The following is a 19,594-nucleotide window of genomic DNA, read 5'->3' as shown; positions in this document are numbered from 1 at the left end:
TAAATTTCCATACTGTAGTTTTAATCTTGTACGTACTTATGTCAGATGGTCCCTAAACACCTGAGTTTTGTTCAAGAATCATGCTCTATAAAGCAAGAGATCTTGGAAGTTGCCAAATGATACTGATTTGTTGGGGGAAAAAATATGAACAATAATAGCAACCATCTGGAAAAGATGTCTGTGGTTAAACTGAAGATAATGTACTCAGGAGACCGGAAATGCTTAGCTCTAAAGACAATAGTTACTGCAAATCTTGAAAATGTGAATTTATTCCACTCCAAAGACTTCTTGCTGGTGGAAATTTGGACAAACTGTGAAAAATATTCTAATAATCTCTATGCAGGGCCAAGTAGGCATAAATTGACCCACATCCTTCTTACCGCAATGACTAGATTGCTATAGACTGCTTTTTAAAAATTAATTAATTATTGTGGTAGTTTATACATAAAACTTACCATCTTAATCAGTGTACAGTTCAGTGTATATTTAACAATAGTGTTAATTATATTTACATTGTTGCAAATCAGATTTCCAGAATCTTTTTATCTTGCAGAACTAAAACTCTATATTCATTAAACAACAATTCTTCTTTGCTCCTTTCTTCCTGCCCCTGGTAACCAACATTCTACTTTCTATATTTATAAATCTGACTACATTAGATGACTCAAATAAGTGGAATCATACAGTATTTGTCCTTTTCTGACTTACTCATTTAACCTAGAATAATGTCATCCAGGTTCACACATATTGTAGCATGTGATAATATTTCTTTCCTTTTTTTGTTTTTATGTATTTACTATTTTTTAATTAAAGTTTATTGGGGTGACAATTGTTAGTAAAGTTACATAGGTTTCAGGTGTACAATTCTGTAATACATCATCTGTATGTCACATTGTGTATTTATCACCCAGAGTCAGTTCTCCTTCCATCACCATATAGCTAAAGATTTCCTTCCTTTTTAAGGCTGCATAGTATTCCACTGTGTATATATACCACATTTTGTTTTCCCTTCATCCATTGACAGACATTTGGGTTGCTTCCACCTCTTGGCTATTGTGAATAGCTCTGCTGTGAACAAGTGTGTGCAAATATTTCTTTGAGACTCTGTTATCATTTCTTTTGGATATATACTACTTAGAAGTGGGATTGCTAGATTATATAGTAGTTCTATTTTTAATTTTTTGAGGAACTGCCATACTGTTTTCCATAGTGGTTGCACCATTTTACAATCCTACCAACTACAGATTGCTTTTAGAGTTTCAACTGTCATGTATATAATAAGATATTGCCTTAAGTGCAACAGAGAATATCAACAGAAATAAAACTCAGACCTTTGTACTTCAGATATGTCAATCAGGAGAGTTTAAGTTGATAACTGTTACAAAACATGCATAATACATTCATTTTTTAAATGGAAACATAATTCAAAAGCCTTATTTTTAATGGATATATAATTCAAAGCCTTATTTTTAAACATTTTTTAGTGTAACTAGTCTTGTGTTTTGATTTACATTTTGGCTTTTGTTTAGAAAGATCCGGCTATAATATTTTTGGACTATTTTAATAGCCTTTCTTTTGTGGTAAATTTTGAATGAAACATTTCAGATCTGCAGAAAAGAACAGGAAATAATATAACAAATATCTAGGTACTTACAACCCACCTTGAACAAAACCATATTTTTGCCATATTTCTTTAGATCTGTCACCAGGAGTGGTGCAGGAAAACCTTTCCAATAAACATTTCCACTCCTGCTGACCATGACAGTAAGCATAAATGCATGAAATCAGAGAAAAGAAATTAGTAAGTAAATATATTCATAGTTGGCTACCTGTTGCTCTTCCTGTAATTTAAGAGCAACATGGCCCAGTAGTTAAAATCATGGGCTTTGAAGTCATACAGACTTGATTCAAGTCCTAGGCTTGTTTCTTGCTAGTTGTCTGACCTCCAGCAAGTTGCTTAACTTATCCCTGCCTCAGTTTACTCATTATAAAATGGAGATAATCATAATACTTCCCAAGGTGTTTGAAAAGATCAAAAGAAAAATATGAGCTTTTATGCATTTACTACGTACAGCCAGTGACACATAGTAAAGCTTCAATAAATATTAGTAATTTTTGTTTTGTTTATTGAGCAGCTACTATATGCTAACCATTCTGCTAATGCTAAGAATTCAGCAGTGAACAAGAGAGATAAAGACCCTCATGGGTCTAGTGATGAGACAATGAACAAACAAAGCTATTTCAGATAGCAGTAGGGACCATGAAGAAAAGATAAAGTATAGGAAGGGAGTGTGGGAACCAGTTTAGACAAGAGACAGGAGATCATAGGAGGCCTGTGTGAAGTCTTCAGAGGTGAAATTTAACTGAGAGTAGCAGGAGGAACCATTCATTGGGAGGTTTGGGGAAGAGTGTTCGAGAGAGAGGGAATAGTATGTGTTTAGGTCCTGAGGCAAGAAAGCTTGGTTTGTGCAAGAAGAAGAAAGAAAGACAGGATGGCTTGAGCTCACTTTGTGAGGGGAAGGGAGGTTGGGTATGACATCTGAGTTAGGAAGGTCAGGCCATAGGAAAAAGCTTGGACTTTATTCTCAAGGAACTGTGAAGACATTGGAGGGTTTTTATTCCTAGTAAGTACAGCACTCTTTGCTCCAGGGAGGAATTTGCATGCCTTTCTGTAGCTCTGTTTTAGAATTGTGAGTATGTATATGCTTTAGGAGTTAACTTCTGGGGATACCACATTGGTTACTCGTGTGCTCCCCCTAGTGGAGTTGGTGGCTCAGCTTGCATGGTTTCAGACAGCAAAAGCCAAGTTATGAGCAGTTTATCCTTTCATTCAACAAACACTTATTGGGCACCTGCAATGTGTCAGAGGCTCTGTTCTGGTGCTGAAATACATCCATGAACAAAACAAACATTTGTGCCCTCATGGAGCTTACATTCTGGTGTGTGTGGGTGTGGGGAGAGAGACATTAAACATAACTCAGTAGCAAATTGTTGGATGGGTAAATGTTATAAGAGAAAAATTAAGAGAACTGGGTTAGGAAGTGCAGGGAAGATGGTGGTACTTCAATTTTAAATATAGTGTCAGGGAAGAGCTCATTGAGAGGGTGACATTTGAACAAAGATGTAAAGGAGGTAACAGGGTGAATGATGCTGTTTTCTGAGTGAAGAGCATTCCAGGCAGAGGGATCAGCAAACACAAAGGCCCTGAGTCTATGTGAAGGTTTGGGAAACAACAAACAGACCAATGTGCCTTGAGTAAAGGGATAATGGAGAGAATAAGAGATGAGGTTAGTTGTACTTGGGGTAGGGTTGGCGGTGGGGGGTCCTGTAGGCCAATGTAAGAATTTTTGTTTTCACTTTGAAAAAGGAATCCATCCGTTGGAGGTTCAACATGATCTGATTAAGGTTTTAACTGAAGCCCACTGCTGCTGTGTTAATATATTGTGGGAAGGCAGGGTCAAAAAAGGCAGAGTCACACATTGACTGAGGCAGTAAATGCTCTGATTCTGGACAAATTTTGAAGGCAGATCCTGTAGAACTTGTTGATGAATTAGTTGTGGGGTGTGAGAGAGAGGAGTCAAAGATCTTAGTACATAAACAAATTACTTAGTAAATTGTTGTCATAGGAAGAGGTAATTAAAGACTACAGCCAAAAAATTTACCAAAAAAATGTATTTTAGCTGAGCTCCAGAATGGCTCAGTCGGTTGGAGTGCGTCCTCTCAACCACAAGGTTGCCTGTTCGACTCCCACAAGGGATGGTGGGCTGTGCCCCCTGCAACTAGCAACAGCAACTGGACCTGGAGCTGAGCTGCGCCCTCCACAACTAAGACTGAAAGGACAACAACTTGACTTGGAAAAAATCCTGGAAGTACAAACTGTTCCCCAATAAAGTCCTGTTCCCCTTCCCTAATAAAATCTTTAAAAAAAACACCAAAAACGTATTTTAGCAGTGTATCAGTTAATTCGTAATTGGTAGTGCGTAATTTTCCTGGATTTTGTGTTATTGTAAATTTTTTTAAATTTGTAATTTTGAATTTTCTTAAAGAGGGCCTCAAAATTGAATAAATTTCAGGCTCACACAAAAACCTTAATTCAACCCTGCTCCTTAACCATATTTGAGTAGTAATTTAAACAAAGAACTTAAAATTTTTGTTTCTGATAAAATTATTACATAAAATAATGTGCACGAAATAGAAGTTAATTGTAAACTCAACACAATATAAGTTATAAACTAATATTGGGGATAAAAACACCTTGGGCTAGCCTCCCCCAAGTGTCTTCCAAAACTTCCCACGCGTTCTTCCTTCCAGTTTTTCTAAATCTACCAAATGCAACCAGCATTTCTCCTCATGATCGTTTCAGGGAGGCAGGGATTATACACATTTTAAAAGCCTTCCTAGAAAAATGAGTGTTGAAGAATTTTTTCCGGGGCTGTTTGTGCTCACGAGTACCAGGGCCTGAGCAACAAGAACCAGCCTATCCGCTCGAGGCACCAATGGAGGCGCTGAGGGGGGCGTAACCAAGGGCGGGGCTCCCCGGCCGGCCGAGTGGGCGGGGTCTAAGCGCTTTCCTTCCCCGCCGGGTGAAGCCTAACACATGCGCCCAGAGGCTTCTAGTGGAACGAGTTGTAGATTGTGAGGTGACTCTGGCCGGTGACTTCCGGTTCCTAGGGGTGCACATCCGGGTCACACTAACGCCGCGGTTTCCTCCACCCGCTTGGTTCTACTGTGGGTCTGGACCGGTCCCCATGTCCTGCTGTGGACCCTCTGCAGCCTTTGGGTGAGTCTCCGCCGCCGACAGTGTCTGAGTGCGGCCGGACGACTACAGCCTGTAGGGGGACGGGTCAAAATTTCTCTCCCGGTCCCTGTGGGTGGGGGTTCTCTTTGCCTGTCCCTTGTCCCTGCATTGCTTCCCTCCCTCAGCCCTTTGCCTCACGCCGGCCTCGCCCCTTTCACATCAGCTCAGGCTTGCTCGTCGTCGCTCACCGCTCGCCTCGACGTTTTCCCTCAGCCTCACCCGCCCCTTACAAGCCCCGGCTTCTTGCCTTTTGCTTCAGCGCTTCCGTCAGCGACTGCCTCTCCGTTTCCCCTCTCCTCTCAGTGTAGCACCTCTCTTCCCCGACCCGTGGTCCGGGGAGCTCGCTGTTCTTTCACTTTGCAGGACGACCCCCCCGCCTTATTGTGCTCACCCTCCTCAACTGCGGAACCGGGCAGGGTCCTAGGTCCTTGTCCCTCAACTTCCCTCACCTTTGACCCCCTACCTCCTCCCGGGACTAGTAGGTGACACTTGTGCTTCGCCAGGGGTTCTCCCGCCTTTTCTTAGCTAGCGGAAGGCTGTGCTAAAGCCCCAGTCTGGGCACATTTACCCGGCCTGCGGGAAGTTTTGCCTTGAGGCTCCGGATTAGACTGAACTCGAGTAGCTTCCGTAGTTAGGGAACAACAAAGGCGTTCCCAGGTCTTCGCTGGAGCAGTTTGGGGGCTCTCTCTAGAACAGGCTAACAGGTGGCAGGCACATGGAACTACTAGCGACTGGGCTTGTGTGATCTTGTTAATTGACTGGTCATGAGGACCATCTTGTCATTTTGGTGTTCTCTGTTCCGTGAGAGCAGAGACTTGCACAGCGGAGGCAGAAATGCGATGTTCTGGAACGATCAGCTCTGTTTCCTGCATGGGATTTCCTTACAGGACAGTTGTTATGACAAAAGACAGAGTTTCTTGGGAGATTATTAGCCCCAGTTCTATACATTTATTACCAAAAATGTTACCGAAACGTTTTCTGCTGAAGAGTTCACTATGGTAATACCAAAGTACATTTTCTTTACTGGAAGTCAGTGTGGGTATATAACTTTATCCTTGCCTCTTATACATTGTTTCTTCATTTTTACTGTATTGACAAGTTTTCTGTTTTCCTGTTTCTTCAGGAGCCAGACATTACTGTACTTTATTTCTTAAATATTCTTCTAATTTTTATTTTCTCTTTATTGTTTCCACCTTAGTCTTAAAACCATCTTTTTCTCATTTTGAGACGTAAGTTGATCTTAAATTTCTTAGATATCTCTGGAGGCTTTTAGGCATCTCTAAAATGAAGGGATTGGCTTTAATAATGGTTAGTTTCCTGTTACCAAATTTTGTGATCTGAGGTATATTTTGTATAATTTTTATTTTTTTTCAATCTTTATGGTGTATTTCTAGCATTTGACGGCAGCTGTTTTTGTGTGATCAGTTTCTGAATCGTAAATCGTGCTCTAAAATTTAGTACTTCAGTGAACAGAATAAATAACAGCTTTTACCATCTGCTTCTCTTTTGACTAATGAGTTAATGAAAAGTCTCCCTTTGTATATGATACATATGTGAACATAGCGTAGACCTTGGCATATTCCAAAATTGAGCTGCTCCCTTTAGCTATTTTTAGCAAAAGACTTTGGAGCCTGGCCATATTAGTCCTAGAAGCCACAGAAAAGGACCCTTTTGGTTGGCTTTAAGGATTTCTCTAACTGATGAGGGAAGCCCCTTTGAAAGCTCCTTACCAGTACCTCCTCTCCAGCACTCCACTGGAAACTGGAGCTTCTGTTCAATCTGGCCTCATCATTTCCCATCCTTTAAAACTAACTCCGATGAGTATGGGCTCTTAACATCTTTCTTACCTCCAGGTTTCATTTCTGAGCTTTTATTTCTTGAGCACCTCTAAATCTAAACCTAGATAGATTTATACAGTTTACCACAGGAGGGGGCCATCATTAAAAAAAGAAAATCAGAGCTTAAAGAATTGGTGATGATTTTTCCAAGGTCATTCTTTCTTTCTTTTTTTTTTTTTTTAATAAATAAAGAAGTCCTGTACACACCCACAGAGAAGTGGGTTTTAGTTCCATCAAAGCTGTAGGCTGGAGAGCCCAATATAGTATTTAGTGGTTTATTTCAATAAATTTATGTCACAGGAATGAAAGTTTTAGGGTAAGAAATCTATGACACAGAGTTTTAATTCGAGGCTGAAGTCATTTTTGCCCTCAAAGAGGGACTCTAGAAAGAAACTGTTGTGCGGAAGTAGAAGTTGAAAAATCTTAGATAGTCTCTTTCTCTTTGCTTCTAAAATCACTTTGGCCTATTATGATATAAATTCTGCATAAAAGCCCTTACATGAAATGAGCATCCTGTGGTCTCATTGGAGCGGTTGTGTTCATGTGCCTGGCCTTTGTAAAGTACATGATAGATTTTCTAATCAGTGAAAAGCCTGCACCTCTTACCTAGCTGCCAAACAAACAAACAAAATTACTAGAGACAGCGTAGTGTGTACAGTCAGTTCTCACTTAACGTCATCGATAGGTTCTGCAACTTTAAGCAAAATGACATATAACAAACCCAATTTTACTATAGGCTAATAGATATAAACAACAGTTAAGTTCCTACGGCATCTCATCAATGTTATAACAAAATGAAGGTATTTGAGGACCTTCTGTGTATCTTTTTAAAGCTCAGGAGAAGAATCACTGTTGGGTTTTCTATAGAAATTTCTCCTTTAGTTTGGCAAAGTCTTAGTTGGTAACCCTGAGGGCTCAATTTAAAATATATTTCTGCATATTAGTTTTATGCCTACTAGTCAGTCATTGTTTTTGTTTTTATTTGATTTGATTATTTTTGACTGTTATTTTTTGTCATTTTACTTGCTTCTGTACTTTGTTTTACATGTTTTAATTTTTATCATTGAGCCCTAGGATATGTCTTAAGGAAAATGTAGTTTTAAAAATTTAGGAAACAAATTACACCTCTACCATGTCCTTGCCCTTTGAGGTATGATGGTTTCTGTGATCTGCCTAAGCCACTTCACTGCTCCATTCTCTTTGTTTTGCTTACAGTTAAAAGGCTCATAGAACATCTTTTTTGGTAGTTGTTTGTCTAAAAGATTTTTGTGTTCTGCATATGAAAACAGGATATTTTGACTTGTGACTTAAATGGAGGAAGAATAGTTCAAAATAATTTAAGAGAATAGTTCAGCATAGATAGTTCAAAACATATTTAAGAATATTAGGAATAGTTTATTCTTCCCATATGTTTACTTAATTGGTTTATACCAAGGGGTTGAATTATCATATTAATAATAAAATGAAAAATAGGTGGGCTTTCTATCTGCTGATTAACTTAAAAATACAAGTGCATGTTCTTGTACAGGGTACATGGTTTAAGCTATAAACTGCCTTATATGTTTTATTGGCAGAGAACATAGCAAACAGTGGAACAGCAGCCATATCATCATCTTGATATTTTTATTTGATCCCATAAACCTAAGTCCTGGAGTATCTAATTATTAAATGTAGAAATAATTAGGATATTTTCTCTGTTATTTATAGTGTTTTAAAAAACACATATTTGAAATACGGGCTTCATATAATTTCTTTACCATTTTCCCCTTCTAAATATGTAGTAGTATTTTAAATCAGAAAAGGAAATGTGTAAATAGTGTTGACTTGTTGTAAGTTAACAGATCACCCTAAGGCAGTCAGTACTTTATATGTTAAGAATCTTAGTACAGATTGTGTTGGATGCTCTTCAACTTACTAGCTTGGTTAAAATTTGTATTAGATTTCTTTTAATTCACCCTAGAAAATAGCAGTAATTTTTGTAAAATCTATGTACAATTATTACTATGTACAATTATAATAATACGTAAGTAGTAGGCTGTTTGTGTAAACTAGGTGACACTATACAGGACTGACATTTACACTTAAATTCTTAATTTGATTTCATTTGTACATGTCTGAATTAAACTATAAGACTTAACATAACCTGCATCTCCAGGGTGTAGTAAAGAGACAACATAATTAGAATTTAAAAAGCTTTAATCCCAAAAAAGTGTTGCTTCTTATTAGTGACAATGGTATATGATATTTTAAACGATTTATGATTTTCTTTTGTTTTCAGAACACTCAGTGATTTCTCATTATTTGAGTTTAAGATTCTTGGACTACTGTGCATCACAGCTTAACTAATAGAAAATCATGTTCTTTATAAATACAATTAAATAATTTTTGTTTGGGAAACTTTCACAACTGAACTGTAAAGTTTGTAATGATAAACAGTAAAAATAAAAGCCAGCTTTACATAGCACATATTATGTGCCAGGAACTAGTCTGGTTTACATACATTAACTCTTTAATCCTTGTGATCCTATGACGTACTATTCTTATTTCCATTTTACAAATGGGAAAAGAAATGCACAGAAGTTACATAACTTGCCCAAAGTAACAAAGCTAGTTGGCAGGAGAGCTGGATTTTGAACTTAGTCTTTCTTGGCTCCAGAGTTCATGACCTTTTTGTAGAAAGTGCTACCAATTTAGTGATTACTTCCTTTATAGGTTACGGTTAAAAATTCAATTTCTCTGAAACACAAAAGAATACTGCTTTTGGTAGGAAATCTTAAAGAGGGGTTTTACCTGGTCTTTTTATTAATGCTGGCTTAAGGTGAATTGCAAACCCTTCACTACCTATGTTTCTTAAACGGCAAAAATCACATATTAAGAAAGCAAAACAGGACCAGATCCTTCCCTCTTAAAAAAAATTATCTTATAGAAGTTAATTACTTTTGAGTTTTTCGGAGAACAGGCAATATAAATAAAATGTATTCTATATTACTAAAATGTCTTACCCCTTAGCATTAATTTTTTCCCCCTTTCTTTGATCTGTAAAGTATTAAATAAATTTGTGTAATAGTTTTAAACTCTAAAATCTTAATGTTTCCAATATGAATTTAACAACTTTGAAATATAAAACAGAAGACTAAAAACAAATTTTTGCCTTACCTCCATTCTCATTTCCAAATTTGAAAATTTGTGCAAATTAAGTACATTAATCTCTTTAGGATTACCATGTTTAGAATAATATATTTAATAATTAGTGTTTTTATTTTTACTTTAGAAAAGAGGAGGGGAACTTTCACAAACCAATTCCTTTTTTTAATTAAAAATGCAAATAGTCATTTAGCATATTATTTATCATGTTAATATTTTTTTCTGTCTGTATTATTTCCAGATTTAAAAAAAATTTGTTGCATCTCTGAGGGAAGCAGATGATTTAATATTAGTTGAGGATGCAGCTTAATGCAAGAGTCAGAATGTGATGAGAAGTTATTTTTCTGAGTATTTGAAAACAGTTGAGAATCACAGAATCAGGTTAACAGAAAAAACTGATTATTTCTGGTAAGAAATGACACTTGATTAGGGATACTACTTATTTTAATTTTTATATATTAACTCCCTTTATTAATTCAGACATTAAGTACACCATTTTTTATAGTAGCTTTTGTCTTGATTTTTATTTTTTTTCTCTTTGGTGAGAAAAGTATTGTTATGGAGATGAAAATTCTAAGATTTGCTATAATGATTTTCTTGCTGCTATTTAGAATGTTCTTTACTTTGATTTATACATGAAATTTGTGTTTCAAAAGCAACTCTATATGTGGGTTTGATGATCAGTTTATCTTGTAAAATTTTGATAGTTTCCTTTCACCTGAAATTTAATAATGTGGCAATAACTGAATTTAGGAGAATTGGCAGGTTGTTGCTATCAGCACTGTTACTATGGGAATAAATTAGAATGATTAGCTCTTAGGTGGAACTGAACTTTATTCTTTAGTTTCCATAGTAGTTGAAAAAGATTTAGGTCAGATTCACTAGTTGTTCTTCCTTTTTTCAAAATAAGAGGGAATTTTAATTTAGCATAATGATGTTAATTTTTCCTATTAAATTGATGGTCACCTCTTTACCGACAGCATAATCCAAAATATATGTGTATGATTTTTTTCTTAGAATATTTCAGGATTTAGAGAACATTATAAGATAAAAATAAAGTACATTTGTCTTATTAAAAAATGCCATACTAATCAGTGTTAGTACTTCACAGAATTCTCCAAATCTGCTTTTCCTTTTCACCAGGTCTTACTTACTATAGATTAGGAAGCAGTGATTAGATAACATTGATGAATAAATGTTCTTGAGAGTGAGAAGGAGAACTTTTGCAAGGAGAATAGTCATTTCGTATTGGTGTGGCATTAGAAATAGCTAGTTTAACTGAAAAATCTTAGCTTTATCTCATTTCTGTGTATCTCTTGTTAGTATATATTTATTTAGTTTCAATACCTCACATTCTGTGAAATTGATAATTTGCAGTAACTCTGTTAACATTTTTCCTTTTTTTTGTTCTTTTTCAGAAGCTTGCCTTTAAAAAACTGTAATTTAGAGAAACATCAAATTTAGAGAAAACTGCAAATATTATTTCATACATAGTTTGAAGTGAATATTTCCCTCCTTTTTGACTGGCCCATTTTTTTTTTTTTTTAAATCTTCTGGTAAAGTGGCTTTCAAACGTTTTTTTTGCTTGCAAAACCACATACATCTTATTTATCTTTAATTTTAAAATAATTCATTCCTTTGCTGGGTATGCAAGTGAGCAATGGAGAAAGTGGTGCATCTGTAATATCGGCTGGTGCTAAGGATTTCAGTGCTTCCAGAAGATGCGGGCTAGAGAACTTTACTAGGCACTGGAGGGGTTCCTCTCTTTCAGCCAAGATGCCCCCATTTAAGTTACTTTTGAATTTTGTTTCAAGTCTTGGTTGAGGATAGTCTCCAAAAATTTCTTTAGTCACTCTTTGGACTCTGTCTTTTTCTATTGTTTTCATGAATGATCCTTGAATCCATATTTCTACTTAGCTCAAGTCTTCTTTCTTGTAGAAGTGTAGTAGAATTGTGAGTTTCAAAGTTCTGATTATACTGTTTAAAAACAATAGCCTTAAGAGAGTCCAGATAACGACTTCTGAGGTCTATTTTCACAATCTGATGGTGTTTGCTAGCAATTGTCAGTGCCTGACACAGAAGGGGTGTATTGCTTCTCAGCCGGGAGAAAGAAATGAAGGCATATGGAGTCTGGGAATAATACATCACATAGGCAGGTTTGTACTGGTTTGGTTTTCTCTACTATGTTCCCCAGGCAACTCGAATCCATACTACATTCTCTCCGCGTCTCTGAAAGTGACTGTCACATTTTTTAATGCCCTCTGAAGAACTTTCTTAAATGAACTTTTGAACTGTTCCATATTGGAAAGGTCAGTGTCTTCACCTGGCTCTTCAGCCATCTGAAAAACACCCCAAACTCTCTGGTGCTGATGAAATTGAGTATAAATGATGTCTACAAGGGCTGCTTCATTGAGACTCACACAATTCTCCTCACAAAGCAGAACCAAGGCCTGAGCAAGAGATTCCGTTCTCTTCTGGAAGTTTACGGTCTGCAGTTGATTTTCAGAGAAAAAATCCCAGGCTTTTAGGATTGTCATCATTTTAGTCATTGGGATTTTCAAGATGGTCCTTTGATAAACTCGGCAACAGTTTCGTCCGTCTCTTTGGCACGGCCCACATCGCCAGCTGTCTCACTCCTCAGCAGATGTTCCTGCCTGCTGCCCAAACTTTTTTGATTACAGCATTTTTCATTGTTACCTACCCAGGGTTTATACACATATATGTACATTTTAATATTTAAAATGAAAACAAGTTTTATGAAATAAAATTTATCTTTATTACTGGTGATGCATTGTAAAATTTTCTATTTTGTTTTCTTGTATTTCATTCAAAACAAACTGTTGGTCTCCACTAAATTGATATGATAACCTATTAATGCATTGTACCACAACTTAAAAAATTCTAGTGACTGCTAGGTTTTTTCCCAATATTGTCTTTTTGGAATTGAAAATGTTTGAGTTTGCTAGTGTCCTCCTTTAAAATGTATCTTGATTCTGTTAAGTTTTTAACCTAAGTAATTGCACAGAACAATTAAGAGTGGGGGACCCTATTGCCCTGATTATCGTCGCTGTCATCTCTCTTCTTTACTGTGTCTGGGCACATCATTTTTAAAACTGCAGTAGTACAGAATCATGAGGTTGAAAATTGTTGTTCATTTGCAGAGCTTCTATCATTAGAATCCTTTGCTAGTTTCCATCTGACAGTTTAGGTAGATTAACTTGCTTTTCACAAACTTTGCTTCTGCTCTTGGCAACTGGTCAAAAGGTTACAAAGCTGCTTTATTCTACTTTCTTCTGTCCCCAGTCCAGTCTTTGTAAGCCAAGAAAAGAGAACTGAGGAATAGAGTAGTTTGCTCCTGTGTATATGGTCAGGTGAAAGTACCAGGTTAAAGAGTTATTTGGGTTTGTTACAGTGGACTGCATTTATTGACTGTTCTGATTCATTTCTATAATCACAAAGGGGGAAAGATGGTAGAGATAACAACAGTTCCTATATGTGGTAGCCAATAGAGTGAGGCAGGGTCAGTAGGCATGCCCTACTATTTTTACCACTACCGTTTCTTAACACTTAATAAGCCCTTACTATGTGCCAGGCGCTATTTAAAACATTTCACTTGTATTAACTCATATTTACTTGGGAGGCTTAGGAGAAGAATGAGAATGACAGAGGATAAAGACGAAAACTTGAGTTCTTAGTATCTTCTCATTTACTTGGCTTGTGAATTTCGGCTGTTGATGACTGTAGCATGGCATGGCATACATTTTTAGCTTGGTCTGCTTTTTAAAATCATCAGTCCTGTCTGTGACATTCCATATTGAGGCACGTAGCTGTGGTTTGAGACTGCAGGCTTTGAAGCTAGGCTGTCTGGGCTTAAGTTCCAGGTTGGTGACTTATTAGGTATATTACCTTGGGCAAGTTACTCCCTATGCTTTAGTTTTCTCATCTATAAAATGGTGATAATAAATAGTACCTATCTTATAGACTTATTGAGAGGATTAAATGAGTCGATATGTATAAAGTACTTAGAACAGTGCCTGACCCATAAAAAAACATTCCATAAATGTTAGCTATTAATAGCTCATAACCCACAGTAGGATCTCCTGATAGTATTTGTGACCATGATGAGTTCTGCATATTTGCTAAGTAACAGAAGGTGATTGACATTCAATGTTATATTGCCCAGAAGCTTGAAAACAGCTTTCCTTGAGGACTTGTAGGGAAAGTTCTCGTATAGAGTATTTGGAATCAAAGCCAGTGACAAAGGGTGTCAGGGCTACAGGCCTCTCTCATAGGAATCTCTTGTTATTTGGACCTTACCTTTAATAATTTTAGTATTTTGCCCTTTGAAAAACGAAGAGGGGCTAGTTTAATGAATTGATTTTCACTCAAGACCAGATTTCTTTCCTGAGTCTGTTTATCTTATGTCTGAGGTACTTATTTATTTTTCTTTTTAATAGTTATATCTTGCTTACTATGTGTTAGGCACTATTATTCTAAGCTTTACAGATATTAACTCATTCAAACCTTAGGACAGCCTTATGAGAAAGACACTTATTATTCCCATTGTACCTATGAAGTACCTCAGGTCCAGGAAGTTAAATAACTTGTCTAAGCTCCCATACCAGTCTTCAGTGTCAGAGCTGGGATTTGAACCTAAGTAGTCTGGCTCCAGAGTTAATGCTTCAGGCTTGCCAAACCTGCCTCTTACCAAGATGAATTATGTTGAAAAAGGTAAAATAGCAAGTGTTAAAATTTACTTTACTAGTCTTCACTCTTTGCTGAAAAGACAGCACTGAAATTATGGGTGATGGATTTTTGAAGGAATAAGTATAAGTTCAGGGAAATGAAACAGTAAAAGAACTGAACCTAGATTTTATAGTTCTTTCGACGCTAGATATAACATTTCCAAAGACTTAATTTTGACTTTATAAAATGGATGAAATAGGATACAAATTTTTCTTATATAACCGGAAGCAACACATTTCTAGAGTATTCATGTTGAAGTTTACCATGTGTCACAGGCTATAGCACCTACAGAAAAAATTGTGATTCTCTTAGAAATGTTAACTTCACAGATTAAAGAAGGATGAAGATAAAGTTTTGGAGGCTGTCAGTTCTATGGAGTATGAATCTCCACACATTAGAGAAATTCTTATGCTTTGTGAGTGACAAATTACTAAAAACTGAAGAGAGATCCAAGGAGGGTTGGAAGCAATGTAGTAGAACTATTGGATTATTATTACTATTATTATTATTTTTTGTTGTTGGATTATTATTAAACCTACTTTGACATATCTAATTCAGATTAACTCATTCCTTCCCAATATTTTTTACTGTGGTTTTGCAATTTCTCCTGTGGAGCATATCTCCATATTTTATTGGAAGCTTGTATTATTATTTTTGAATTATTGTTAGAGATTGTTTTATAGACAACTTCAAAAAGTAATTTTACAAGAAGTAATATTAGAAATTGTACAAACAATTCTTCTAGAGAATCTATTCCTGATAAAATATTTTTCCTATTAGGATTTGGTACAGCCTAAGTGTATTTTTAAAAAAATTCTTTCTCAGTAAGTTCTGATAGTATTCTGTTAAGTGTAAAGTTACTATAAATATTCCTACAGCTGACAATGCCATGATATGTTATCAGTCATGCCTCCCAAATAAAGAAGCCAGAAGAATTCATCAACTTTACCACAGTCATTTGGCTGGGCTGTTTATTTATGGAAGGAGTTGACCAGCATGGTGACAGCTTTTGTCTGTCTATAGAAAGTACAGCAGGGGAGGTGTAGTTGGTTGCAATTTTTTTGGCCACAGAGATATGATTTGTGATCATGCCTGAATTATGAGAGATAAAAGGCTTTCAAAAGAGCCTTAAGGGAGGTCAGCTGAATGTAGGTGTGCTGGATATTTGTGTCTATTTCAGTAGGACTCTTGAGGACAAAGGACTCTGAATAGACATGTTAGATGTTTTTTTAAAAGGTAGTAAATTAAGAAATTTCAGAAAGATAGGAAACATAAGATTGGATCAATAGAGAAACTAGGAGTAGAAATCACAGCTGGAAGTATATATAGAAGTTTCAGAAATGTACTAAACTCCAAGTAAACAAATATGAAGAATGGAAGGGTGCCTGAAACATTCATCAGTTTCCTGGCCCTTGCTCTCCATTTTGAGTCTCTGATGTTTGTCCCCTGGAGAAGACCCAGAGAAATGCTTTCCAAACATATTGTACAATCTGCCTGGGGAGGGCATATATTTCTATATAGTCTATTCTACCCATAGCAGTTAAATCAAATCACGTCATTTTCTTGCTTGAAGTACCCATTACCTTCCTAAACTCTGTATTGTATGTTACAAGACCATGTGTGATCTGTTTGCCTGCATTTCAGGCCTCATTAATTAATACTCATTCACTTTCTACCATGTTTCCCCGAAAATAAGACCTAACCGGGAAATAAGCCCTAGCATGATTTTTTAGGATGACATCCCCTGAACATAAGCCCTAATGTGTCTTTTGGAGAAAAAATTAATATAAGACCCGGTTTCATTTTCGGGGAAACACGGTAACATTGGCCTCTTTGCTATTTTTCAAATATGCCAAGATGTTATCCTTTTGGTTTGTTTACACTTTGTTTTCTTCTTGAAGCCCTCAGTCACATCTTATAGCTCTCTCTCCTTTTCATTATTCAGATCTCTGATGGAATGTTACCACCTCAGAGAAATTATTATCACAATATCTCAACTGCCCAGTAGTCACTCTCTATTCTTTGTTTCATTTTCCACAATACTTACTACTTCATGAAATTATATTACCTTGTGTGTTGGTTTATCTTCCTATTAGAATATGAGTTCCCTTGAGGCTGGGGACTGTGCTCATCACTGAATTCTCCGTATCTAAACTAGTGCCTGGCACATAATAGACACTCAGTAAATATTTTGTAAATGAATGGATGAATTTTTGAGGTTAGAGAAAGAAGGAAGAACAGATTAAAGCAACTAGAGATTGCTGTAACAAAAGGAGAGGAAGCAAAAAGCAAAGTGAGTTGCTAACTCCAGTGTTTCTTTCCAGGATAAGGCAATGATAGCTACTCTCTAAAGTCTGAATCCTGGCGTAAGAGACCAGATATATCCTTAATAATTTATGTGATGTTCAGAAGAGACAGAGATTCATACCCAGAAATCAAGTTATCTGCAGATACTGCCTAACTGCACATTTCACCCCTCTTCCATAGTCACTAGAAGTGGAAGCATATAATCAGAACCTGCATATAACAACAGATGAACAAAGATTCTCATCCACTGTAAGGAAAAACTTTAGTTGATACTCCCAACTACAAATATGAACTGATAACCTAGATTTACCAGTCATTTGAGGAAAATTAATGCTATGAAAGAGAGGTACCAAATGCAACCAACACTAAAGGAAATAGTGAATAATATAAACTGAAGGAGATTTTAAGATAAGTAAGCATTATTAGTAATTTCAGAGGAAATAAGAAAATGTAAATATTGAAATTTTAAAAATAAAAAATGGACTAGAACTCTGAAAATAACCACAGGCTTACAGCAATCTAGGAGCATTTAGTCAAGAAAGATGGCTGCATCTTGGCAAAACCAGTGTGAACTTTGTAGAGTTTCAACTTGCCTTGTTCCCATTGCCCCTCTGTCCAGCTCCATGGTAGCCTTGAAAACTAACTATCCTCAGTCATGGTGAAAGCTAGCAGTCCGGAAGCCACTGGAAGAGGCAGAACAAGATTGGAGCTCCTTCAAAGCCCCATTCCCAGAAAATTGTCATTATTTGACCTGTCTGGCGGTTTCTTGAAAGACCTCATTCACAAGACTGTCTATTTGACCTGATTTGGAGCTCATCCTGTACAAACAGCCTTTTCCCCATCAGGGTATTCATTAAAAACAATTAGTGGCAATTGTTGAACATCTTGGCAGCCTGTGGCAGTGAATAACAGTTGGGACAAACAACAGGCTAAACAAAAAGCTTGAAAGGAAAAGCTAAGCAATGAGATGTCCATAATGGGATCTGTATAGTTCTGATATATTTCTGGGAACCTCGAATGCTGTGGGGCTGTGTGCATGTTTAAGAAAGACCTGAGCAGGCCGAAGCTCTCAGTTCTTGAACTCTCATCTTGAGGCTCTGTGCAGGCAGGTAGTGAAGGCTAAGGCAGAGTTGTAAATTGACTCGCTGAGTGTTGTGCCCTAATATGTATACGGAGCCCACTAGTTCAGACCGAAGATTTATTGGTGCCTAGGAAACCTAAGGTGTCTAAGGAATCTGTGTTTAATCATTAACTGACTATGAAACTAACAGCAGAGACTTTAGTGGCCACATATGACAAAGAACCCAAACTCTACATAATTTGTTTCTCTATTTCCTTGACCTGTTTTATTTTTCTTACCACTGCTTGAATAATAATTTGCTTATATGTCTCTTCCTTCTGGTTAGAATGTAAATGCAATGAAAGCAGGGACTCTGTCTTTTTTGCACAATGCTTTCTCTCCAATGCTTAGAACAATGCCTAGTACATAAAATATTTCTTGAAATGAGTAAATGAATGACTCAGATATCAACCTCTTTTCACTTTCTGTCTTCTAAAAATTTGTTGAGTCTTTTCCCCCCTGAAAACACTATTTGTGTATTCTTTGTTGTTGCATATTTATCTATCTCCTTTTAGTGTTATTTTTATGGGGTGGATCTCTGGAGAGAGAGGATATAAATGGGTATGCTTTGTCAGCTCTCTTGAACCAGAATGTTCTGATTCTTGATTTTGATCCACAGGAAGTTCATTGAGAGTAAACTGATTTTGTTGAAGTTTGGAAGGTTATATTGTAGAATTCAGCATTCTAAAGAAGAGAATGAAATAACCACACATACATATGAGTAGAATCCTGTACAAATGAACTTGACAATCTGGATGAAGTGACTCTTTTAGAAAAATACTACCAAACTTGATCTCAGAAGAAAGAAATTCAAGAGGCCAATAACAAAGAAGGGATTTAATAAAGTTGTCAAAGAACTGCTCCACAAAAACCTTTAGACCCAAATGTTTTCATAAGTATGTTATTTCAGAGAGCTAAGGAACAGGTAATTATGTCTGCTCCAGAGCATGGATAGAGAAGGAAAGCTTACAGGAAAACAGGGAAAAATCTTACAGATATCGATGTAAATATCTTAAATTCAATACTAGAAAATCAAATTTAACAGTACATTAAAATAATATTCTACTACCCAAGGGTTTCTCCTTTGTAATAAATTCATATGTGGTTCAATATTAGACAATCTATTAACCTGCATTATATTAATAGATGAGAGAAAAACCATATGGTCATATTTTTGGATGCCAAAAAAGCATTTGACCTAATTAATATCCATTCCTGATAAACATTCTCTGTATAATTAAAATTGATGAATTCTTATTTAATATGATTAAGAAAAACTTATTTCAAACCAAACCACTATCATGCTTAGTAGTGGTATGCTATTATAGAAGTATTCTCATTAATGTGAAGAACAAGAAAAGGATGCCCAACAGTTAGCACATTTACTTAACACTGTAGTGGTGGCATAAGCCAATATTATTAGGCAAGAAGAAGAAATAAAGAGGTTAATATTGGGGAAAGAGGAAGCAAGCTTTTTATGCAGCAAGGGAAAATATATATATGAAACTCAGGAATCAACCATCTTACTGTTCTTGTTATTAGAACAATAAGAGACTTTGGCCATTTACAGGATTAATGTACCAATATCAACAGGTTTTCTATATATGAAAAGCAACTTCTTTAGAAAATATGACGACAAAT

General features: G+C 36.3%; 1 protein-coding gene and 1 pseudogene across 2 annotated transcripts in view; one reads left to right on the top strand and one right to left on the bottom strand.

The window, feature by feature from the left end:
• The first annotated feature begins 4,621 nt into the window (after positions 1-4,621).
• Positions 4,622-19,594, top strand: part of EYA3 (EYA transcriptional coactivator and phosphatase 3) — an 89,596-nt gene continuing 74,623 nt past the window's right edge. For both annotated transcript variants that reach the window (XM_088790727.1, XM_088790726.1), the window contains exon 1: positions 4,622-4,780. The gene's annotated coding sequence lies outside the window, so the exon portion shown is untranslated. The remainder of the gene's footprint in view (positions 4,781-19,594) is intronic.
• On the bottom strand, positions 11,565-14,013 carry LOC148755557 (centromere protein N pseudogene; annotated as a pseudogene).

This window comes from Rhinolophus sinicus, chromosome 14, assembly GCF_057876585.1.
Source record: "Rhinolophus sinicus isolate RSI-liver-muscle chromosome 14, RSI-T2T, whole genome shotgun sequence".
Taxonomy (NCBI): domain Eukaryota; kingdom Metazoa; phylum Chordata; class Mammalia; order Chiroptera; family Rhinolophidae; genus Rhinolophus; species Rhinolophus sinicus.
This window is presented reverse-complemented; position numbering and strand designations above follow the sequence as displayed.